This window comes from Oryctolagus cuniculus, chromosome 3 (assembly GCF_051225735.1).
Source record: "Oryctolagus cuniculus isolate XC-2025 breed Fujian yellow rabbit chromosome 3, ASM5122573v1, whole genome shotgun sequence".
NCBI lineage: Eukaryota > Metazoa > Chordata > Mammalia > Lagomorpha > Leporidae > Oryctolagus > Oryctolagus cuniculus.
In genome coordinates, this window is record NC_142869.1 from 156,174,123 (window position 1) to 156,201,045 (window position 26,923).

Here is a 26,923-nt window from a genome sequence, read left to right on the forward strand (position 1 = left end):
GACCTGGGTCTTATAAGGCTGATATCAAAATGTTAGCTAAATTCAAATTATCTCTAGTGATTCTGGGGAAGTGTCTGCCTTCCTCATTCATTCAGGCTGCTAGCTGAATCTCCTATTTTTTGTGACTGTAGGTTGAGGTCACCACCTTCCTGACTGTCTGGAGGCCAGGGACTGCTCTCTGCTCCTGGAAAACACCTGTCTTCTTTCTCAAGGGTCCCTTCCATCTTCAGTGCCAGCAATGGCACTCAGTTTCCATGCGGCAGATGTCTCTGACTTCCTTTCTGGTAACAAGCAGAAAAAACTCTGCCTTTTTAAGTGAACAGATTAGGCCAGCATAAATGATCTTATTTTAAGACCAACTGGTTATTAACCTTAATTATAGCTTAAAATGCCTTTTAATAAGTAAGGTAACAACACAATACCAGGGGCAAAGGTTATGGGGACATTCTAGAATTATCCACACTACACTAAACGAAGTCTTTGTAACAGCGGTGAGTTGAACCTTAGCATTTTGGAGCGAAAGGGCAGGCACAATGCGGCAGGAAAGTTTATGTCATATTATGAAGAAAGTTGGGAAAGTCCTGTGTATTTGTATCAAAACAGGCAAATGATACTCACCTTGGGCTTGTACGGGAAAATGCTATGCAAATTCGTGGACTTTCATTTCTGTGTTGCTAAGAACTAATGCCATGTGGGAAATTGTGTAATTGGTTTATCAGAGGATGTTATATTGAGAATGAGCACAGAGAAAAGGCATCCGATTCAGCCCTCAGAACTTGGAGGAATTGGAGGTTTCCATGAAGAGACTAGAACTGAAGTTTAAAGAATAGACGTATTTGCCAAGTTAAGTGGATGGAGGAAAATGAGTGGATCATGAGAAAAATAACCAAAGATCAGAGACTTGAAGAAGTTACAAGGGAAGAAAATGGCAAATGTAGGAAGAAGAGTAAGTTTCAGTGGTAAACTGATGATATCCCTTTGTATATGTTCAGTTTGATGTGTTAAACAAGTAGATATATCTAGCAGTCAGTTAAATGTACTGCCTGAAAACTGGTAAAGGCAGAACTATCTAAGTCTGTATTTCAACAAAATATAAATAATTGATATCATCCTCATTTGTGTATTGGTAATGTTTAAAGTCAAGATTGTATAAGTGTTAACCCAAAGGAGAACATGGGACATAGGCTAGAAATAGCTTGCTGTAGTAAAGGAGAAATTGGAAGTAAAGCAAATAGAAAATATTGGTGGAGTGTACTCTTTCAACAAGTTTTATTTGAAATTGGTTCTATAAACTAAGTTTAAAAATGATAGATCCTGTAGAATAGGGTGTCTCAATGGCCAACAGAAACACTACTGACATTTGAGGCTTGATAATCTTTTGCTACATAGAACTGTAGCAAAATTATAATTGTTTTATGCATTATAAGATATTTAGTGGCCATCCTGAGCTCTACCCACTAGTTGCTGGAAGCACCCCTCTTACCCAGCCACCAAGTTGAGACAACCAAAATGTCTGAAACAGCCCACATGACTTCTAGGGTAGGAAATCATTACTTGATGAGAACCTCATCTCTGGAAGGTGTACATTTAATGATTCAATCAAAATAAAGATAACTGCAGTTAGAAGAGGAAAAAAATTGAATATTGAGAGATCTAAAAGGGAAAGACTAGAGGCCCATTGATGAGTTTGTTGACAATAGAAACATTCAAGCATGGAAGAAGATACAGAGCAATACTGTCTCCAGGGTTTGAAGGACAACCAGAAGAGGCAGACTATGATATTTCTTTACTTGGAGATCAAGAAATGGATCCAAGAATCACAGTTCTTAACGGTGACAAGGGAGGGCCCAGCAGACAACTCACTCTTTTGTCTTTTTCAGCTTCTAGAGTGCACTTGAATTCATTGGCTCCTGGTCCCTTACTCATCTTCAAATGGCATTATTTCAATGTCTGCTATCACTTCATCCCTTCCTATGACTTTGACTTTCTTGGCTTTATCTTAGAAGAACTTTCATAATTCTAATTTGCCTGCTCAGATAAATCAAAATGTTCTTCCAACTCAAGATTCTTAACATCATAACATTTACAGAGTCACTTCTGCCATGCAAAGTAACATTTGCAGCTTCCAACAATTAGGATGTGGACATCCTTGGTAGATCACTGACTAGGCACAAGAAATCAGCAGGTGCATTGGAAAAAGAAGCAAAATCCCGTAACAATTTGTATTTTCATACTAGTAACTAAACTACCTTCTGAGTTCCCTGTGACACCAATTTGAATTAACACCAACAAAAATCACTAATGACTCATCATGTCAACAGCAAAATTATTATTAAATTGGCATTGTAGTTGTGGGCTCGTCCTTTGAGGCCCACACTGTCGGGATGGTGGGGTGATGGTGTACTTCAACGAGAAGCATCACAGACAGTTTCGGTGAATATGTCTGTTTATTAGCAGTGAGGCACGAGCTTTTATAGAGCAGGCAAAGGGGAGTAGCTAGCTCAGGATGGCAACAGTAATTCTATAGGATAAAGCCGATACTGATGCCGCTATGCTTCTCCAATCAGCTTTAAGGTCACATAGCCCATCTAGCCTTCCAGGTGGTCTTATGGGCCTGGGGCACACCCAGGAGCTGTTTACCTAGTTGACAGTTACAAGGCCCCTCAACAGGAAGTGGGGCAGGGGGAAAGGTGCCTGGGAGCACTGCTGTGTGCCAAGAGTCAGATCATTTGAGGGTCCTCAACCAGGGTTTTTCCCTGGGGCCGTGGTGTGCCATGCCGTGTTGACCTCCTACATAGGTGAAGCAGGCAGTCTTCCAGCTAGGCACAGGATCACCCACAGGTAGTCACTTTAAAAGTTATTATTTGTTAGCCAAACTGGATATAGTTCAGACTTGACAGTAAAATAATATGATGTCTGGGATTTGATTTTAAAACTCTAGATTGCTCCCCATTCCATTGTCCCCGGCAGATGTGTGTTGGGTGGTGAGAGATGAATGAGGATGAAGAACAAAACCAGAAAGAAAAATGCTAATAGTTATTGAAGCTAGATTAAAAAAAGTAAGAGATTATTTTTTCCTGATTTTGTATATATTTAAAATTTTCATGATAAATATTTTCACAAAGTTAAAAAAAAGTCTATCACCATATGATGAAAGAAAACTATGACAACATAATGAGAATGATGTAGGTCAAATACATAGGATTGAGAAGGAATAATTACATTCACTGGACATCTGGTTGAAAATAAGCCAAATCTTGGTCTGGTATGTGTAATAAAAGAGACTGGCCTATCCATCAGTTCCTTGATTTTCAAATCTGAACTATATAACACAAGTGCCCACAAGAGAAAGGAAATATACTGTGATTGTTGCTGCTCACCCCACTTTATTCTTTTTTATCAATCTACTAGAAAATCTAGCAGTTTGATTTCTGGTGCATTTGGAGGCCATCAGGTGTTTTTTAAATGTAACCTCTCAAAAAAAAAAAAATAAAATTTCACTGGAACCATCTGGCAAGTCTACATTCACCAGGGAACAGAGTGGCAGATTCAACCTGTTTGGGGGGATATATTTCATGCAATATAGTGTCAGGTTAGACACCGATGCTAGTAGTCTCTCATTTGAAAATGGTCAATAGGGGGTCCCTCTATTGCTGTACATTCTATTATTAGAAATATGAAAATCATAGTCTATTTACTCTTTTTTTCTCTGTGATGTTTCATAATGAACTTTACACAGCATACATTCTACTAAGCGCTGAAACGGGAAACAAAATAAATGTAACCAGAAGTGGGTGTTGATGCCTAATACATGTAAATGTAGCAAAAAGCCATTAGACAATGAAAGTTAGCTCCCATATGGTCCTACCATCTGGAATATAAATCCATAAAGGTACTTCTGTGGTATATTCACAATGAAAATCAGACCTTAACTAAGAATTTTTAATGGCCGCCTCTGAAGTTCACTGTTAACGTTAGCATTAATAAATGACAAATATAGATATATAGACAGACAGACATAAACTTGCATTTATCAAGGAAAACACTAGGAGATTCTGGCCTCTCTAAAAGGAAAAGTATATTATAAACTAATTGGTCTCTGGGAGAATGCTTGCAGCTGGTTTAGTGTTTGAGATGTGAAAAATTTTAATTCCATGTAAGCATACAAAATGTTTGTCTCTTAAGGTTTTTTCTCTTTGTTTGCCATTTAAATCCCTCACAAATATTAACCAAGTGTTTCACTTAGTCCTCCTTTCCATTCTCATTTCACAGATAAACAAGAGAAAGAAAAGTAGTAATTTATTTTCTTCTTATTTTATGTAAATAGCAAGTGGATTCCCTCTGTTGTAATAAGATTTTCTCTAGAGCAGATTGGGAAATGAAAATGGCTTTGTCTAAACACCATTATAAAGAGTTTCCTTCTTAATGTCATGATCTTGTCCATTATACATTGTGGCATCTCCCAGGCAGTATTGTAGTAATGTTTTCTCTACTGACAATTTGCACAAAAGCTCTCAAATTTATACTTGAGACATTCCTTCTGGAAACAATTCATAAGACATCTCTTTAGGAACTTATTTTCTATAAGGCATTTTAGAAAATTGTATTCTTATATGGATATTTAAAAAGGCCATAGCAACAAGAGGCCCATCTATATGCCTTGATTTTATTTACATATTTATGTATTTTTTAACACCACATTGGTTCCACTGTTGCTGTTTTCTGTGGAATGAGAGTAGAAAGACTTAAGGGCTGCATTTCAGTGTGATCTCTCTGAGAAATGAGCAATAAACAGCAGACAGATTGATTTCCTAGAAACCTGTCATAATGAGATCACACAGGAGATAGGCTCAGCTCCAGGATTATTCTTCATTGATTCTTGAATGCAAGCAGGGGCACTGCCTGACCGTGAAATCCCTCTTGTTTCCATATTAGAACTTATTAAGTAACCATGGTCCCCAGAAAATGATAGCACATTCTGGAAAGGGACTTGAGGACATGGTATATACACGCACAGAGTGTCTCTCCTCTTCAAAGTGCCACCCTCTGCCTTTGAGCCCTTATAGTTGAAAATTAAATTGAAAACTTACTAACTTTTGATCCGTTTTGCATTTTATTGGTATAAATTCCTCCAATGTCAAGCATGAGTAATTCACAAAACATAGATGAATTGGATCCTCTCATTTGTGAAGTTCGGCACTTCATCTTTGTCATACCTCTGTAATAGAATAGGTCTAGTTATTAGCTGAATATAATTTTATAAAGATGTGTATTTGAAAGTAAAATGGAATTCATGATTTTGTCCATGAGTGGCATATTTAAATTTTGTTCACAGTGAAGTGCTACATTATAATTCATTTTGGAATTTTAAGTGTTTTCAGTGGATGCACAGGTTTTTAGCATTAAATATGTCCTTTGGGTTCATCCTTACCTCCCCAGTGCCAGGGAACTTCAACAGAAGGATATGGGAGAGTCTAACAGCACTAATGTTGTTAGAGAAATCATCATTAGTCAACGCTGTGTTTCAGTGGTAGAGGATTGGGAGCCCAAATCCCAGTTCCGTTTCTGTCTGTTTTTATCTGCCAGATGCATAGGATATTTCCCCAGAAAGTTTCAGTGGAATATGACAGAGTCAGAAACCAAATTAGCAGCCAGAGACCATGGCCCTGAGCTGAGACGAAATAGATCAGCACAATTTTCGTTTATCTTCCCTGTTAGAACAATTGAGTGTTTTTCTGATTGAAATAATTATAAATCTGAAATAAACACAGGAAATGAGACACTACTGAATTAACTGCATGATGCCAGTCTCAATATTATTCAAGTTATAAGCAAAACTCCATCTTCTGCATTCATAAAGAGAAAAATAAAAAGACTGAACTTTTAAGTCCTATTAATAGTGTAAACATGTCACATTAGGTTTATTGTTTCATTATTCAGATTATGTATATGATTGGGTATTACTCTGAGATTTGAGATTATAGCTAGTGATGTGGTAGGATAAGTAAAATTTGTTTTGTTTTAAAAGTAAACTTAGTAATGCAGATTACTAGAGTGATATATCTGAAATTCTTTTCCTTTTGATTATAGCAAGATTAATATTCTTTATATGCTTACATATAAAAGGTGGTATATACAATGTCTCTAAGAAACACCCATGTAGAAACAAATTAATGCAACTCAATTTTTTTAAAGATGTATTTATTTATTTGAAAGTCAGAGTTACACAGTGAGAGGGAGAGGCAGAGAGAGAGAAAGGTCTTCCATCTGCTGGTTCACTCCCCGGTTGGCAGCAACGGCTGGTGGTGGGCCAATCTGAAGCCAGGAGCTTCTTCTGGGTCTCCCACATGGCTGCAGGGCCTCAAGCACTTGGTCCATCTTCTACTGCTTTCCCAGGCCATAGCAGGGAGCTGGATCAGAAGTGGAGCAGCCAGGACTAGAATCAGCACCCGTGATTGAAATAATTATAAATTATTTGTATAATTTATGCTGGCCCTGCAGATGGTGTCTTTCCCCACTATGCCACAGTGCTGGTCCCAAAGCTCAAATTTTATTTTTTTTTAACTTTTATTTAATGAATATAAATTTCCAAAGTACAGCTTAGGGATTACAATGGCTTCCCCCCCATAACGTCCCTCCCATCCGCAACCCTCCCCTTTCCCACTCCCTCTCCCCTTCCATTCACATCAATATTCATTTTCGATTCTCTTTATATACAGAAGATCAGTTTAGCATACATTAAGTAAAGATTTCAACAGTTTGCTCCCACACTCTTGTTTATGGCATCAGTAATCACCCTAGGCTCTTGTCATGAGCTGCCAAGGCTATGGAAGCCCCCTGAGTTCACCGACTCTGATCATATTTAGACAAGGCCATGGTCAAAGTGGAAGCTCTCTCCTCCCTTCAGAGACAGGTACCTCCTTCTTTGATGACCCGTTCTTTCCACTGGGATCTCATTCGCAGAGATCTTTCATTTAGTTGTTGTTTTTTTTTTTTTTTTTCCAGAGTGTCTCGGCTTTCCATGCCTGAAATACTCTCATGGGCTCTTTAGCCAGATCCGAGTGCCTTAAGGGCTGATTCTGAGGCCAGAGTGCTGTTTAGGACATCTGCCATTCTGTGGGTCTGCTGTGTATCTCACTTCCCATGTTGGATCATTCTCTCCCTTTTTTATTCTATCAGCTAGTATTTGCAGACACTATTCTTGTTTATGTGATCCCTTTGGTTCTTAGTCCTATCATTGTGATCAATTGTGAACAGAAATTGATCACTGGGACTAGTGAGATGGCATTGGTACATGCCACCTTGATGGGATTGAATTGGAATCCCCTGGTATGTTTCTAACTCTACCGTTTGAGGTAAGTCAGCTTGAGCATGTCCTGAATTGCACATCTCTTCCCTCTCTTATTCCCACTCTTATATTTAACAGTGATCACTTTTCAGTTAAGTTTTAGCACTTAAGAAGAATTGTGTATTGATTACAGTATTCAACCAAAAGTATTAAGTAGAACAAACAAAAAAAAATACTTCAAGAGGGATAACATATTAAGTTGTTCATCAACAGTCAGGGTGAGGGCTGATCAAGTCACTGTTTCTCGTAGTGTTCATTTCACTTTAACAGGTTTCCTTTTTGGTCATATACTATTAAGTGTTTTCCAATTAGTAACACCATAAATCCATTATATTCCCAGGCATATATTACTGAAAACTCTCACTTCATTTTCCACTTTCCTATTCAGTGCTTTAACATAAGGGTACCCTGCCTTATTCTCTAGGTGAGCTAATATAAGCCTTTTCTTTTATGCGGATTATGATGGTTTATGTCTGGATCTAATGCAGTAATACTTTTGCAAACTTTACCATGCAAAGAATGTTCTCCTCCTTCAGTTTCCATAAACTTAACTAGAGGACTTGTGTTCACTTTTAGAGAAAATAATAAACAGAAAAGAAGAAGGAACTAGGTAATCTTTAATCTCCAAAGCTTAGGGTTTACGATTCTAGGGAAATTAATAGCTGGTCTAGAACTGGAACTCTTATGGTAGGCAAGGATAAAGAGATAAAGAATGGATGTTATGGTAATTTATTCCATTTGTCATAATATCGTATTATGTGATATTCTGTTGAAATATATGAAACGGACAAAATGCATCTCAGTATTCATATAAGGACTTAGTTGATGTCCTGGCAATGTCTCATGGTTAAGCCTTTGTGTAAAATACTTGTAGATATTAAGCCTTCTTCATGTACTGCTGTTAAGTAAGAAAAAATAAAATGTATATTTCCTGGGTTGTGTATGTAAAATCAAAAATTAATAGACATGGAGTACACTGTGATTGGTTAATATGCTGATAGAGGTTCCATGTAATGAGCTGTCCTGTCAAGTTGTAGGCAAACCATACTTATTATATAACATATAAACAAGAAAATTGTTGAATAAGCCATTAATGTGAACAAGGAAGTTGTTGAATGAGCCATTATGCTTTCATATATTAGGAGAGACCACATTTTTGGTCTTCAATACTCCTTGAAGATCAATTGGAATCTACTGGAATATCTTTGTCATCTACCTCTCCTCTAATTGAAGATATTACTTTGTCCATATAAGATGGTAATCCTCAAAGGTAAATTCATCACAGCAGATATACAAGTAGCAGTGACTCATGGTTGGCTTGACTAAAATATGAATTATAAATAACTCCAAATGTGCATTGGAATAAAAGTAATTCTCTTCAAAGCATTCCCAAATTGTCTCTAGAAAATGTATGCATGAAATATTGATACCATGGGTGTGAAAACACACACATGTGATCCTAGGAGGCAAGGAATACTTTCTTAACTTGGATAGCATTCTAGTAATGAGTGGACAGGCATGTGAGCTCTTTACTGTCCCTGCTCTTTACTGTCTGTCTGCTTCACTCTAGTCTAGCTATTTAATCTCTCTAAGACTTTAATTCACTATCACCTCACTACCACTGTCCTCAGGGTCCATGTCAAGAGGAGACTAATGATGACAAGATATCATTACTCCTTTGAAAACCTGTGTGACAGCAGACTGGATTCTACTCTCAATTACAAAATACTAGAGTGAATGTCAAATAAGCTCTGCTGTAGTTTTTAAATATTCAGTAATATAAAGTGTTAGTGCATACTATAATCGTAGTGTTTAGTAAATCCAAATAAATGTATGGAAAAGAATGGCATATCTTTAGAGTAGTGGCAGGATCCTGAATAGCAAAAAAAAAAGTCACAGAAAATTTGGTCAAAAGCAACTGGACTGCAAAAACAAACATTTATTATGGGCCATGTATCAGTATTATCTGCGTTTTAGAAGTAAGTAAAACAAGATTCAGGATATTGCTGTAGCTTACCTGAGTCTACTGCTAAATAGTGGTGGTGTTGGTTCTAGCTAAAAAGAATTTTCCAGGATAATGGGAACAGCTGAATAGCAGGCTAGATAAGAGAATACCTGGAAATAAGGCCCTTTGTGGAAAGTCCACAGGCCTTAGAATAACATCATTCTGGTGGGAATCTCTGGCATCAGTTTGTGATCATGAGCAATTCGCTTTATCAAACACTAAATTCTTATAAAACAGTGATAATGATATTTTCCTCAAAAGATTATTGTGAGACTAGAAATACATAAATACATAGTTCCTATTTGCTTGTGTGTTTTGGTTGGTTGGGGTTGTGTTTAATCTTTTTGGAAAAAGCCTGGAGTCTTGTGAAAATTTCAACCTTTGCAGTATGCAGAAGTAGACTTAGTGACCTAAGCACCAGGCACTTGGTAATCACCAGGGAGAACCACAGCATTAGCAATGGGGTATCCAGGGCTGGCAATAATGGTGAGATTGTTGAAGACAAGTGATGGCACTAGAGAGAGCATTTGGGAACAGCTCTCATCATGCATCTGGGAATCAACATGAGCCTGGAGTGAATACAGAGGAGAAAGTAAGGGACAATGGAAAAATCCTGAGCTACTGATAAGCAGGGATTCAGAAACAAAAAGCAGAATTGAGTTCATCTTTCAAAATGTAGGCAGTGGTAGATAGAATTTCACTAGTAGCAAGAGTGACTGGAGGCTGACCCTAGAATTGGGGCTTTCCCATTATGATCAATCCCCAGGGAGCTGGTACGGGGCCAGCAAGAAGCCCCCACTGTAGGTGGGGCAGCACTGGCAAAGCTGCAGCCCCGGCAGATGGCACTACAAGGCCCTGGGCTGGTGTGTGGGCGAGAAGCGTGCCTGAGCCTTGCAACTAGGCTACTGCATGAGGGAAGGGGATCCCAGGCAGCAGTGTGTGATGCCTAATTTGAAGGACTTCATCTCAGTGCTCATGGTCACACTCACAGGGAACAGTGTGTCTGGTGACAGCAGTAGGTCTCAGGAGAGGAGAGGACAGAGGTCAGGTTTCATGGCCCAGTGAGTACACCCTCTCTAACCAAAGGACTGCCTCCCTGATCATTGGCAGCTCTTTCCCGGCCCTTTACAATACTGCTCAGGTGTCAGCTCCTCAAAAGGGAGCAGACCGGTACCTCTTCTGTTATCTCCATTGTTCTTGAATCATGAGAGCAGATTCCACACAGACTCATGCTTACAGGCAATGTAATTTCTCTTTTTTTGTCTAATTAAAGCAGGCATATTCGATGCACTGGCTAATGATAAATAAACTTTTAACCCAATCCAAAGTTTGTTTTAATATAAATTTAGTACTTATAATAGTGTGTAGCAGTATTCAGCTTTCATGAATTAGAATATCAAACTTCTTTGGTATTCCCCTCCAACTCTGCCTTCCTCCCCAGTCTGGTCACCAGCTGTGTTGCATTAGGGAAGAGACCTGAGAGGAGTTCTCAGCTCCTTGGAACTTAAGGACAACAGGTTTCTGCTATTCCTGTTATCATTCTGGTTTATTAATATTTATTTATTTATTACTTGACAGAGTGTTTGTGTATGTGTATGGAGAGAGAGAGAGTGAGAGAGATATTGAAATTTATTCCATCAACTGGTTTACTCCCCAAATGGCTAAAACAGCCAGGGTTGGTTCAGGCTGAAGCCAGGAGCCAGATACTCCATGTGGGTCTACTACATGGGTAACAGAGACCCGGGTACTTACACCATTATCCATTGCCTCCCAGGCACATCAGCAGGAGGCTGGATCAGAAGCACAGAAACAGGACTACAGCCAGCAATCCCCTATGGGATGTGGGCTTCGGAAAGCGGCAGTTTAGTCGACTGCACTACAGTGTGGGCCCCTGTAGTCATTTTTGATTGAAAACTGTAGTCCTGTAACTTGTGATGTAACTAAAGGTGCCCCATGCAGGGGCCTCATCTGTTTCAACTGTAACTGCATTGTGGCACTCTGTGGTCTTGCTGTCATGCCTTGTCAGCCCAGCTTGGACATGACATGGTTCTTTATTTTCTTTTATTTAATTATTATTTTATTTATTTGACACAGAGAGATCTCCCATTTGCTCGATCAGTCCCCAATGCCTGCAACAACCAGGGTAAGGTCAGGCCCAACCCAGGAACCCAGAGCTCAGTCTGGATGTCTTGTGTGGGTGGCAGGGGCTGAAGTACTTGAGCTGTCACCTGTTGCCTCTCAGGGTACGCATTAGAAGGAAGCTGAAATGGAAAGTGGGGTGCGGAATCAAATCTGGCTCTAATATGGGTTGCGGCAACCCAAGCAGTAGCCCAACACCTGTCCCTAGCACTATCCTTTATACAAAGCCACCCACTCCCACCCTCTCATGCTGTGCCCTCCTCAGAGACATTCCCCAACCACAGCTTTGGAGTGCACAGGTGCTATGGATACCACACAGCAGCCCAGGTCTCCACTGCCTGACCAGTCTGCTCTGTCTAGTTCCTGTAAGGGTATCAGGTTCCAGAGGGTCTTCTCAGAGGTGCTTCTGTTCAGAGTCCTTAGATGAGTGGAAGCCAAAGTGTGCCCCACCTCTCCTATTTCCTTCATCAATTTAATGTCTCCTAACCATTATGCCCTTACCTCAGCACAACTGATCATCTCGCTTCTCCTGGTAAGAGAGGGTGTGTGTGTGTGTGTGTGTGTGTGTGTGTGTGTGTAAAGGTCACTTCTCTTTGTATTTCCAGTCTGGTCTTTGCAAAGCATGACCTTGACCATGTGATCAGCCCAGAGCCTTTGCTTTTTGTCCTGTTTTAGATACTAAAACAAAGCACTGTGCATTTTACTCTCTGTGAATTGCTGTTACAAGAAATTCTAGTCCTTTTCAGATATTTTTGTTCAGAAATGTTTTAAGTTCAGAAAGGCAAAGAAAAAGAGAGCAATTAATCCTTTTTAGACAAACCCTGAAGAAAGAGATAATTATATTCTCTTTAATTGGGTTCTTTAAGTTATGTATAAGTACATAAGGAAATACTGTGTGTACAAGATAAAGGTGAAGAAAGCTAGCTAACATTTGTTGAGTGACTACTATGCATGGGGTGTGTCTTACCCTCATTCCATTTTGTCTTCCTTTAAATAAGGACCTTTCTAATGATGTGCATAGTGCTTGTTGTGTATGGGCAAAATTCCCTCTTTTTCTTCAAAATTTTTGTAACATAAAATTTGAATAAGTGTTGAAATGTCAAGGCATTTTATTTACATTCTCCAGATCAGATCTTCACACCAGTCATACAGAAGTGGAGAAAGGTTGTTAGATCTCTGTTTTTAAGTGGGAAATAGATTCACAGAGCCCAAGTGACAGGCTCAAATGTCAAATAAGGGAAAGTAGAGGAGCTATGAACAGAATGCTTGGAAGGAATGCCTTCTTTGCTCTTCTTTTCCGAGTGTCTTCATATTAACAACTATCATATGATCATATAGCACTATAGTAAGGAACAGAAGTAAGCACATTACTTAGTGTGCCCATGTATAAAGCATGCAGTGCTGTGACAATATAACACTGCTGAATGGGTCTCTTAACACTAAGCCACAGATTTGAATACATTGGTTAAAAAAAATCAAGACAGAAGAAACACAATATAATAAGTTTCCCACCAAATCAAATCCCTGTGCTTCAAATCGTATGCTGACAGTTGCCAAAGAACAGGTTGGTCAGGGTGGGAGAGGATGGGAGATACATCAAGTTTCACAGGTGGACTCTCATTATAAGCAACCCTGGAAGTTGCTCCTTAATCCTATTAGGAAAGAAAATTTTTAGTCAGTCCTTGCTTGAAAAATGTGTCTTTCCTAATGATTCTAAGCAGCCTCACCTATGTGAGTGGCTGGAGGCATAGAGAGTGGGGAGAAACAAAGCTGTTTCAGATCCCAGCACCGCTATGGTCTCGTTTTGCAAGTAGCGGCAGCTCATTAACCTTTCAATACCTCAGATTTCTCATTTATGTTAATCATTCTTATCTGATGAGGTAATTGGGACGCTAAAAACATCTAAATTAACTTAAAGTATAAAACAAAACGCCTGGCACAGAACATGCAATGTTAGCTAGGACTCAGTTGTAGCTGCTAAAAGCTGAAAGCATTGTCTTTGATCACTGCTGTACTCCAGAGTCTCTAACATGACTTAGTCTAGAAAGTCACTTTCAATCACATGCCAATTAATTGAATACTTATTACTTAACCAAATAAGCAAAGTAGACCATGTGGGGCTAACCAGCCACAAGACCAAGTCAGTTATGTTATGCTTGACTGTCCTAATTTATAGTAAATTGTTGCTTTGCTGCTATGTTGATTGTGTATGCTTGTGTGGGAAAGGAAGCAAGGAAGCAGATGGGGAATCCTGTTTTTCTGCCCAACCTAACAGATTTCAACCCTATCCCTACTTTCAAAATATTCATTACATACTCTTTCTTCCAGGTGAGATTAGTGTTGACTTACATTAGAGGACACATAACCTAATAAAGTAGAAGTAGGAAATCACAATCAACAAACAATGAGCCATGAGAGAAGCTGCTAGATTTGAACTTGCCAGTTGACTCTGCTTTCACACGTCTTACCCTTCCCAAATGTCAACTAGCAGGCTAGCCTCGTCTCATCACTAAAGTGGGACATAGGTAGCCATCACCACAGGGTGTTTTTTAGCAGTGGCAAGATTGTTCCCTAATACCAGAATTTTCTTATTGTGGCTTAGGATCAGTGCATGAATGTCAATATATGGTTAAGTTAGAGAGCAGTGACACAACAGCCTGGATGTTTTCCAAAATCCCTTACTGTGTCCCTTATGGGATCTAACTAGCTTACCGTATACTGACTAGTTTACTGTGTACTACATAGCTTGAAGTGGCCTTCTGGGCCATGAAACACAGTCATGTAATTTTATGACAGAGGAAGCCTCATGTAAGCTGTGCACTTTAGGTAGTAAGGATATGTCCACGTAGGTTCACTCATTATGATTAATAGACCACCGTGGTGCAGGATATGGACTAAGGAGACTTTCGCATGTGTCAGCACAAGTGGTATATTGGGACTCTTTGTACTTTCTGTTCAGTTTTGCTAGAAATCGTAGTCATCTCTAAAAAATAAAGCTTATTCATTTTTTTTAGTAAATATAAATTTCCAAAGTACAGTTTATGGATTACAATGAGCTTATTCATTTTTTTAAAAGTAAAAATCAGAAAAATTTACAAAGTAAATGGAAAATGCATATTATGGAAAATCTATTAGTGAATTTCAACATTTTTGCACAAAAATAAACATATTTTATTTCCATCACCTTGAACTTTTTCAACTCAATATTTTATTTATGTTGTGAGATAACATTGTTAATCTACAATAGAGTCAATGGCTTAATGGCTTTATAAAATAAAGAAGTGCAAGAAATAAAAGGCAAAAGACCCTAATCCCTTTGGAAAATAGGCAAGGGCTATATAAACAATAATCAAATGAAATGATGTTAGTTTCACTCATATAAAGTTTGATGTACTCATGTAAAAGTTACAAAGGGGAGGGTGGGCATTTTGCCTAGCAGTAAAGACACCAACACTGCGTATCAGAGCACCTGGGTTTGACTCCTACTTCTGCCTGGATTCCTGCTTCCTGTTAATGTGCACCCCAGCAGGCATCAAGCAATTTCTTGAATAGTTAAGTGGATAACTGGATTGAGTTCCCAAGCCCTGGCTTTTGCCTGGCCCAGTTGCAGCCATTGTGAATATTTGGGGAGTGAACCAGTAGATGGGAGCTTTCTTTGCCTCACTATAAGTCTCTGTCTGCTTCTCAAATAATTTACAAAATCATAATAAGTTAAATTTCTTAAAATACAAAGGGAATGTTCATCATCTTACTATCATTGTGACTGTAATATTAATTGTCTTTTTTCTTTGCTTGCACTGAAGTTCAGTGAAGTTGTGTAGTAAAGAATAATTGGATGAAAATAATTAAAAAGGAAGCCAAGAATTACACAGAGCTACCTTGAGGATAAGGCAGTTAGTCTAGGTAAGGTATTACAGTCAGACACATTAGACAGATTGCGACACCATTTATTCGGAGTTGACTTAATGTAATAGAGGGTCCATCGAATGATTCAGCAACATTAATTGAATATTCCCTATTTGGACACCATGCTTATAAGGTAAGATCAACATAAGTACCTGTAATTATTATATGACAGAAATTGAAGTCAAAACTGGTAACAATTTTTTTCAAAATTCTGGGCACAAACCTTAGTTAATTTTTCATCACCAGCTTTTCTGTGCAAAATACTCACAATGCATTCTATCTATTTATGAATGCTAACAATATAATGAAAATAATAGAGTTCTCTAGTCATTCATTATAATTCCTCTACTTTAATTGGACAATAATTTGGAGCAAACATAAATAAGAAATCAACTTTATAACATCAATTTCATTTATAATTTCTATGCCAGCTCTTAGGATTACCCTCAGATGTAGCCCAAATTATGAATATGTCATAAGACATTTGTGCTAGTTAAAATATACTACTGGTATTGGCTTTTGGCACAGCAAAAAAGCTACCACTTGGGATGCCCACATTTCATATCAGATTGCCTGAGTTCAAGTCCCAGACATGTCTCTGATTCCAGATTTTTATTTTGATATGTACTCTGGGAGGCAGTGGTGATGATTCCGATACTTGGATCCCTGTCATCCAGGTGGGAGACCAGGATCAAATCCCCAGCTCCTGGCTTCAGCCTGGCCCAGCCCTGGCTTTTGTGGGCCTGTGGAGAATGAAACAGTGCATGGGAGAACTCTGCCTTCATCTCTGTCTCTTTTTCCCTCTCTGTGTTTCTCTGCCCTTCCAATAAATACCTAAAGTTTAAAAGATTTTAAAAGCAAATTATACACAGGAGGAATATGATAGTATCATACGGTATGTTAAACTTTTAAATTGACCTTACGTCATGCATTTTCACTTGTTCATATTAGCTATCCCATTGATATCAATAAGATCTGCCTAATTTTAGGTAGGAAAACAGAAGTGTTTAGCAATGAAGTAGCATTTACACTTTATGGAAGAATGTGTCTGGAACCAAATACTGCTACTGTCATATTTTCTTTATGTCAGAGGCTTATGGAAAGAGTAGAAATTAGTTTATCCTAAACTTAGATAATGTATCATGAGAAAAAAGAAATTTTATGGTGTAATATGAGAAATATAGAACTTTGGTAAACAATTTAAAACCCCTAATGATCTGAATAAAGATTTGCATAAATGTTTTGAAAAAGGTAATTATAGCTATAAGAAACAAAATGAGTTGGAAAAGAAATCCCTGCTAACAATTCATATCCCTGACTCTCTAACAACGTCATGTACTGGCCTCTGGCTATCATGTTTTCCATCAGACTCAGGAGACAGAATCTTTCATCTCTTTCTCAGACAGGCCAGGAAAATAACCATACTGGAGTTTTTATAATTATATCCAAGTAAAGTAGGAGGAAACCTTGATCCTTTTTAATTTAATAATGTATTAAGTCATTAATATTTCCTCTCTCATTATGAGTTTTATATAGGAAGGACAGTACCTTCTAGTGTTCTCCTTGGTTCAAATGATAAAATTCATTTGAATTTGATACTAACCAGGGAAATAAGTATTTTCTGCAACTTTGCTGTAGGGAACAATTGAAACAAATTTATTGAAATTCATGACTCACACTTGACTACAGGCAATATCAACTTAAAATTCAAGGTTGTAATTTTGCAAAGGTGTTGTGAGATTTCATGCATTCAGTTTCATCAGTTACAAACAAGGGAAATACAACATCTCTTTATTTTTCCTTGGAAATTTAAAATGCATCCATTTAATATGCAGCTTTGTTGGCATTTATTAGAAAAATATAAATACACAGTACAGATGCCTGATTTTATTTTAAATTTAGGGTACAACTACCCTCAGAATTTAAAAAAAAAATGTAGTATTTCCATTTAATTACACATTTAGGTTTGGTTTTTTTTTTTTTTTAGTAGATTGTGAGAGAAAGAGACAGAGAGAAAGGTCTTCCTTTGCCATTGGTTCACCCTCCAATGGCCGCTGCAGCCGGTGCACTGCGGCCGGCACACTGCGCTGATCCGCTGATCCCATGGCAGGAGCCAGGTGCTTCTCCTGGTCTCCCATGGGGTGCAGGGCCCAAGCACTTGGGCCATCCTCCACTGCACTCCCGGGCCACAGCAGAGAGCTGGCCTGGAAGAGGGGCAACTGGGACAGAATCCGGCACCCCGACCGGGACTAGAACCCAGTGTGCCAGCGCCGCAAGGTGGAGGATTAGCCTAATGAGCCGCAGCGCCAGCTGGGGATCATTTTTATTTAACATAAACTTCAACTCTGTACTTGATTAAAATATTGATCACATATATCTGTATAACAAAAAACTGAAAATGAAAACATTTATAAATGCAAAGTATTTTCCCTTTTGATAAATGCATTGTTGGAGAATCTGCCCTGTTTGCTGATCCTCTAGGAGACATTGCAGAGAAACATCATTAATGAATGGTGGAATATTGTTTTTAAAAGATACTCTTAGTGAAATTATATGATATAGGGATTTGTTTTTAAATACTTCAGAAAAATAGGGTAGGCAAGTAAGAAAAAAATCGTGAAAACTATTGAATATGCTTGATGAGGTTTTATCGTTCTACCTATACTTGTATCTTTAATATTTTCATAACATAGTTCTTTTCTAAAAAAATCTTTTATGTTGACCATAAAATTGATAAGATAGGCATCTGTCATATGAAGTTAGATTTAATGATCCTACTTGTGTACTAATTTATAAAATTCCTAACTGGAATTATATGAGGAAAATATGTATTTAGTTTTTTTCTGGTTATTAAAATAAATCGTTAGTGACAATATAGAGGCATAAAATTGCATCTAGAAAATTATTATAAATACAGAAGTCAGTGGAGTTCCAGAATTCTGGCTTCAGCCTGGCCCTGTCCCTGTTGTTGCAAGCATTCAGTGGGTAAACCAGAAAATGGATCCTGCCTCTCTCTCTCTCTCTCTCCCTCCCTCCCCCTCCCTCCCTTCCCCTTCCTCCCTCCCTCCCTCTCCTTTTGCTGCCCTTCAAATAAGTAAAAAAAAAAATTATTTATATCTATATATATATATAATCCAAAAACACTTAAAGACTAATTTTTTTACATTCTCATAATGTCCAAACATGACTACCTATAACTAGAAACCACCATCATCCTTGGGCATGGAAGCTCAATTGCCTATGCAACATCTAGTGTCCTCCCTCCTCACAGTGTCCATAATGGTTTTGCACTTAACAGAACAGCAGACTTCACCAACTCTCCAGCAGCTCTGTTTTCAGTAATAAGTTAGGCAGGTCACATGGAGTCTTTTAAAGGCAGACAGACACTCTTCCCTAGGTTTTTATGGCTCAGCTTTTACTGTCATTTTGGCTTACACACTATACTGTAAGAATTTTATTTTATTTTTAATAATAGTCATTGCTAGAATTTCTTATGTAATTACATATTTATGTCCTGAAAATCTTAACAAGTTGCCTCTAATAAGCTATGCCACTCATAATGTATGATCCCTTTCATGATCCCTGTTATTATTTTCATATTACAAGTGAGAAACCCAATTCTTGGTAAGGTTAACAAAGACTTCAGAAATTTCATACAATTACTGAGAGGTCAGTCTGGCTTGAAATTCTAGATTCTTAACCACTTTGCCATAAGATTTTTCACATACATGTTTTATTCTTATTAAGGACTGAACTTCAAAAAATTTGTTTACTTTTTTTTTTTAAAAAAAAGGATTTATTTATATTCATTTAAAATCAGAGTATGTATGTTGGTGGGGACAGTGGGTGGGGGGATCTCCCATGCCCTGGTTCACTCTCCAGATTGCCGCAGTGGCTAGCAGTGGGCCAGGATGAAGCCAGGAGCTTCACCCAAATACTTGGGCCAGATTCCACTGTCCTTCCCAGACCATTAGCAGACACCTGGATCAGAATTGGAGCAGCTGGGACAGAACGACACCCATATGGGATGCTGGTGTCCTGGGTTCAGCTTTACCCACTCCGCCACAATGCCAGCCCCCAGTTTGCCTTTTTACATAAATCATGAAAGTCATTAAGAAGAATGGCATGTGTACCAGGTTTCAAAAGTCATGTGGCTCTCAACAGAGAGAATGCTTGGAAAGAAACACAAGAAAGGAAGACGTGACAGAGTTTGTACATGTCAAATAGGTGCCAGAATGACAGTCAGGATTCACAGCCTAATAGGCAACCGAATGTGCTTCTGTATCCCTCGGCATCTTAAAAGGTCAGACTGGGTTTATAGAACTGCCGTTTATTTTCATGAAAGTGATAGGTGAAACAGTGGGAATGTCTGAGATTGTCTGAAGAGATAAACAGAAAGCTAAAAATAAGACCAGCAAAGAATTCGTGAGATTATCTGAAATGACAAGAAGGAAGGAATAAAGAATGCAGCAATGGTGACTGACACATTTCATTCATGTGAGAAGAGAAAAATCAGCACGGGGTTAGAGAAACAAAGGGAAGAAACAGTAGAAGAGAATGTTGCTGAAACAGTAGCAGAAAAATATGACAGATCAGTGAGGAAAGGACTCAGATTTTTAAAATCAGGAAAGTATCACTAAACTCGAAGAAAGCAGTTCAGTCAACAGATGAGATGGAAAATTGTTGGGTTGAGCTGATTAATAAATATGATATGTTAGACACACCAAATGTAGACTGTTGTTTCTGGAAGTTTGACAAGAAAGGAAAGAACGGGTATGAACAGATATCTGAGTAGGGAAAAAATTACATGGATTAAGTAGTTATCATCATTTGACCATTTACACATTTATTACACAGGCACAGACATGGAGGGTGTAGGGGGAGACCTCTTCCACTGGTGCACTCCCAAATGCTCACAGTGTCCCCTGACAGGGCCAAGGTCAGGAGCCAGAACCTCAATCCAGGTCTCCCACTTATGTAGCAGGAACACAGGGACCTGAACCATCACCTGCTGCCTCCCATGGGCTTTATGTGAAACCTGGTACATGGGCCACATTCTTCTATTTCAGGAGGGAGCTGGACTCAAGAGTTGGATCTGAGAATCAAACCCAGGCCTTCCGATGTGGGACACAGGCTTCCTCCCCAGTGTCTTTACTGTTAGGCCCAGTGCCTGCCCTTTGCTTTAGTTGTTCAGTTTTATGTATCATGTGATGGGTGAAGGGAAAAAGCTGGTCAAAAGAAACAACTGGAAAGACAGATAAGGGACAGAAGAGAACCATGAGGAAGCAAGATCCTCAAAGACTGAGGAAAGAAATCTGAGTGGAGTGTGGCCAGGCTGAATTCTGGAAAGCAGAAGAAGATGCTGCCTTGAATACGGGAAGTGAGGGCAAGGGACGTAGGGAACGCGGACGTGACTCATCATCTGTCTCCCCTTCCGTAGTTATTCCCATCTGACCCCTTATTCCTGTTTCTAGATTTAGGGGGGTTTTATGGCTACTTAAGATTTCAGGGAGGTGGATAAGGTGTCCCTTGTCTTCTTGGTGCCCACATTTGTCAAGGTCTCCCCCATAATTCTGTAAGTGCCTTGAGTATGGTTTGTTTCATGTAGTTATGGAATCTATCGTATCATACAGGAAGAAAATCATGCATCTCCAGAAAGATATTTTTCTAAGGTGGAGTGTATTTCAACAAAGATTCAAAAACTGCTTTTAACACCCCAGTTAAATGATTGTACTTGTGTACCCATGCAGTGCTCTCATTTGTCCCAATTTTTTATGTAACAGAATTCTCACAGAACCTCCAATTAAGAGAAGGAATTAGTTGTATCTGTGGCCCTTCTTTTTATTATGAAAGTTTGTCACGTTGTAGTATTTTTTAAAAAACTACCAAAATGATAACTTTATACTCTTGAAGATTATTTCTTTATAATAATAAGAATTATACACACACACACACACACACACAAATATCTATTTCCAAACCCCAGGCTTACTGACAATATATTTTCCCTTGCCTCCTGGCATACAACCACACATTTCCTTAGTAATGGAGAAAGAAATTAAATTTTGAGCAATCATTCAGCCAAAACAAATTAAAACTAAGATTTTGCATTTTATTCAACACTGTAGAAACTTTTGATGTTAATATTTTTAGCTTTGCTTTTAAATGAACTGAGGAATAATCTCTGATTTAATATATTTGCAACCATTGTGATCTTGTCCCATTTTCTGGTATGTTTAGTATGGTAGTAATAATGATATTACTGAGTCTGTGTTCTGAATATTATCTCTTCAGCTTATAAAACTCACTTCAACATCAAATCTTAACATGCACAGAGTTAATTATCTTGAAGTAAGAATCTCACTTGTCTCTTCAAATAATGCTGAAAAGGAGTTGATTCCATGGCAACCTAAAATATCAAAGTGTACGATCGACACTCCTCCAGGTACCTGAACACTGATACATTACCCTAATATTTTACAAAACTTGAGAGGACCAGTCCTTGATTTCCTCAGACTAAAAGTTGACCCCCAGATAGTGAACGGAAGACCTTCTCTATGAACAAAGACCTCGTGTTCTGTGTGTACATCATACCAGAGAAGTTATTTTATCCAACTGGGGCCATACAAAAGAAAATTCATAATGCTTTCACCTCATCAAAAAGATGTTCCCTCACTACTGTTCCACAAATAGTAACTTTTGTGTTCTTTCATGGACGATTTTATTTACTAGACTTGTTACCTCTGCACTTGGTCTTCATTTCTTAATTTTTGTATTTTCTGTCTCACTCTGCTACAAAGTAAGGTACATCTGGTTGGTGTTGCCTGGCAGCACCTAGTGTATAGAAGGTGCTTGATAGTTTGAAATGCATAAATGAATGAATAGACCTAAAGTATTTAGAATTCGAGAGTTAATGTGTCTTGAGGTGTGTGTGTGTGTGTGTGTGTGTGTGTATGTTACATACATATTTTTGATAGCATAATTTATGACACACTTTTAAAATACAAACCATTTGCTGAAGACTGCATCTAATATATTTAAATGCTATACAACTTTGTGATCGCTGGGGCACAAACCTTATGCAAATTAAAGCTAAAGTCTTTTGGTACAAATGGTGAGATGTATTTGGCTGCAGTCTTTGAGAGCCTACCAGTTATAATAAAGCAAATGAAAGAAGGCATAAAACCAGGGAGGTCAAAGAGAAGGGTAGCAGGCATGCTGTATGAGACTTACATAGGAACTTTGGAAGCTAACTAGTAAACAGGAGAAGTAGCTGTTGGTAGAACCATGAGCCTGCAAGAGGTGGGTGCCAAGAGGATGTACAGTGATTAATATTGTAGAACTTAGGAAACCCAGGCATCAACTCCTCTGAGAGTGACAAGGTAAAGACTGGAAGTTGGAGAGGAAGCGGTTAGCTAGCCAACTAGGATACTAGGAAGACAATCAGGGGTCCACTTTCCACAGAAGTTTTATCAGTATACAGACAGTGTACAGAGTGTGGACTCCAGACCCTTATGATAAGTTCCCCTAGGAGCACCAAAATGAAAACAAAGGGGAATGAGTTAAAATTCCCAAAATTTCAATAGAAAGGAATCCCAAGCCTCTTTCCCTGCCCAGCTCATTTATTGTCTTTTGTGCTGGTTTGGATAGCTTGCCAAATTTTCCAAGTCAAGGCATCATAATTAAGACAAGACAAGGGAAATTTATAAAATATTACTACCTATCAAAACTGCCCAAAATGTATGGAACTAGAATGTCATATATGCTAGACATTAAAAAGGAAAATCAATGTTAACTTTCAATCCCAATTTAAATGAATTGAACTATTGAAAAATCAGAGCCACAAAGGAAACATGCTGCACGGAACAATTTCAGCATTCTTGACTGGCATAAGCAAATTGGAACCATAAGAAGGATCAAGGCTGCAAATGACTTTGCGGGCTATCAATTGTAAAATCAATATGCTAAGCTCCTGGATACACAGTACAGTAGCATTCTAGTGCTCCAGCCTGGTTCCTCCAATGTCTGGCCTCCACATTCTGTAAATTAAACTTCAACAGGTTTGCTTTCTTGCCCAAGAAACCTATAGCTCTTACTAAAAATAAGGAATATTCTTTAAGCAAAGAGATAAGAAAGAAAGATACTCATAGTATTAAAGCAAGCAGTATTTTACTTCCCAGCATCAGAAATGAGCTAAGTAATTCTTCCAGGTACAGCCAAGCACCAAAACATATGATAGGAGAAAAGAAGTAACTGTGTTTAAAGTACAGTACCAATAAAAATGAAGGCAGAAAAAGGACATAGAACGAGAGAGAGAGAAAGAGATTCTGAGGAAAAGCGTGCCATCCACTATGTCCAGTACGACTGAGTTGCACGGAAGCACGGCCTCCCTATGCCTTTTCTGTCTCAGGATCAATAGTGTTCTGAGCACGGGAGAGGTCTGTTAGATTTGTGCCGTATCTGGACAGGTGGTCTGAAAGCAGTGAGCAGGCGTGGTCTCCCCAAGCCTTCCCCTTCCACGGAAGATAGTGAGTCCTGGGAGAAAACCACCTTGTATTTCCACAGCATCATCAGGATGCATGATACTCCTGTTTTTTTTTTTTTTAACTTGATATTTTCAGGTATTATTTTTGAGATACATTGTAAATGATATATTTATTTATTTGAAAGAATGACACAGAAAGGGAGAGACAGACACAGAAAAGATAACATGTTTAAGTCACATTATACTCAGACCTGAAGGCTCTTCTAAATAGAACTCAATATTCTTAAAAGGACAGGGTACCAAAATCCTGGATTCACACTTCTTCTCATGCCTAAATTTCACCTTAGCTAAGGCCTTCTCTCAAATAATGTGGAAAAAATCTGAAGATCTTACGTAACTACTAAAAATCAAATTCACAATTATCCATTACACAACCACTCATATAAAAAAAGGACAAGCAAAGTAGTTACAGTGACTTTATTATCAAAAAAAGATTAAGAGTACATTTTATTGCTTAAATGTTTGTCAAAGATTATATTGTCTAAAAATTAAATACATTTGGTAATGTAAAATAAAATTACTTCTTGATTTGGACAAATAGTGTTAACCCTTATTCTTCTCATTTAACTTATTTCATGTTTATTTACTGATTTTCTGTCTCCTCTTATGAGTCATTCTTTGGCCCATTTATTTATATTTGAAAAAAATTAACAAATTCAAAAAGTTGATAATTCTTTTAAGTGTAAGAAATATACATCTTAGAAACTCCACATAATCAATTATGACTTGGTCTGTACATGCAGCTTGGTAATTAAACTCAAAGTATATTTTCTAGACTTTTAAAAAATAAGCAGATATCCAGTAAGTTCTCCTAAGTAATCCATCCAATTTTACCTACCATTTGACAGTATAAAATGTTAGGTCATTAGAATAAATTGACAATCATACCTAAATGTTAACAAGTACTCTGATTAAAATTACCACTTTGCTAGAAATAATTTGTCTTTTTGCATTTGTGTTAATACTCTGTATATTAAATATAGGCCAAGGTAACCTTATATTCCCTTATAAAGTAGTTTATTTTTGTGTAACTAATGCATGACATCTAAAGCACATAACATAAACAGGAATTAATTAATCAATAATACAAATAGCCTGTCCATCTATAGCTCTGTTCCTGTAACAGTACTTAAATGAATTCTCTTCAATTGATATATAAATCATATATAAATTTTATTCAAAGCACTAAGATTATTTATCTAGTACATGTATAATATAGAAGTTATAAAAGTCAAAGATCAAAATCTTTAACAGAAAATTAGTCTATGCTCTGACTAGTGAATTTCCTTATTTTTCTTAAATTAAAAAAAATTAAGCAGTTGATGGAGTTGTAAAAAGTAAGCAACAAGCCTCCAACTGAAATCAAGCAGTCCTCATAGTATGCTCTAAATAAAAAGATATTCACAGAAATTCCATGTCCATTACAAAGTTCTCCTCCCTCTGATGCTCATGGAGCATCCAACGTGTTGACATTGGCATATTATGTAAAGTTATTTCTCATGTTACATCTGCCGTGATTTCCACAGAGATTAAAATACTTACATTTCAGTTTCTATTATTCCCCCAATCACATCCTGATCAAAAACAATATTAATCTTGAAGTGGAAGTATTTTATGTTGTTACAGAGAATACTAGGCTCGCTTATGCATCCCAGAGGCACATAGAATGAGAGTCTAAGGCTTGAAGTAATAAATATATGGATCTTGTAAACTTCATTAGTGAAGATTACCTTTGCTTGATTGTGAGTGCCCTATGTTGACTCTGGCGTAAATACAGAGAATTTCTGAAGGCACTTTGGAAATGCCAGGGTTAACACCAGCCCCTAGAGGAGGGCCAACCAAATGCAGAAAAAGGAAAATGGAAAAACAGGACAAGCCATTGTGTCACTCTATCAACAAAGTGCCCTAATCAGATGAGGCTTACGATGCAGGGTTTTGTGGAATGTGGCCTAGGACTGTTCATTTATGAAAAGTGAACCAGAATGGCTCTCTCTGCACATCTCTCCTGGCCCATAAGCAGTCTGGCCTGGAGCATCTCACTCAAGAATCAGAGGTTTCAGTAGTAATCTAGAGCCCATAAACTAGGCATGCAACAAAATCTCAATTTTCCCCCAAAATCTTGTTGATACTGAGCCTTTCTCTCACTTATGACTAGAGACACACGAATATCACTTTATCACCAGTTCGCTGTGTCACGTTGTATTGTAGTAGTCGCAGATGCATTGAAATGTCACTTAAGTTTATCCCTGCTTTGTGATCTTAGAACTTACCATGCATTTTGCTGATAAAGAAGCATGTCCTGATTTTAGTTCTTAAAGCTTTTCTAATTGAAATTCAGATTTCCTGTTTTTATGATCCTGTGTATTTTATTTGTATGCATCTTAGAATCCTATTCAAAGGAGGGATTCATAGATTTCATCCAAAGGCCAAAAGAATACATGGCACAGAGATAGCTGCTCAGCACGCAGACCACGAGGTAAGCAGCAGCATCAAAATGATTCTTGTGCCATACCTGTGGCTCTAGTCAGTGCCTTAAGCACTCCCTAGGAGATTGCAAAAGTACTAATATCCACTATGGGATTGCAAGTGGTTGCATCAAAGACTTATTTACATTAAACGCATATGGAAGGCTAAGGAAAGAATATTTCTCCCCATATTCCACATGAGCCAACAGCACTTGGTGCAAACCTCCTCTCATCTCACTACTGAAGTTAGCCTGAGGTTCGGGGAAAGACTGAACAAAGTACACGCCCAGTAAGCCACACCTTCGAACCAAAAAAGGGACCTAGTGAGTGTTGAGGACAAGTAACTGAAGAACTAGTACTGCTCTTTCCCACTGATGGGACATGGAAGGGAAAACCTCCTCCCATGCTTCTAAATTAAACTAATCAGAGAGCCTCCAACTCCTCCAACGTAGGACATTTTTATGAGATGGACTCGTCAGAAGTAGACTCTGAGTCCTATCTGAGCAATGTGAACA

General features: G+C 38.1%; 1 protein-coding gene and 1 long non-coding RNA gene across 8 annotated transcripts in view; one reads left to right on the top strand and one right to left on the bottom strand.

Moving 5' to 3' along the window:
- The window catches only part of KCND2 (potassium voltage-gated channel subfamily D member 2), a 524,650-nt gene that overhangs the window by 219,751 nt on the left and 277,976 nt on the right, over positions 1-26,923 (top strand).
- The window catches only part of LOC149127564 (uncharacterized), a 183,293-nt gene continuing 162,554 nt past the window's right edge, over positions 6,185-26,923 (bottom strand). For 2 of the 3 annotated variants that reach the window (XR_016231744.1, XR_016231745.1), the window contains one exon: positions 6,185-6,436. This is a non-coding gene — a long non-coding RNA (uncharacterized LOC149127564). The remainder of the gene's footprint in view (positions 6,437-26,923) is intronic. The other variant, XR_016231746.1, reaches the window with a different exon arrangement.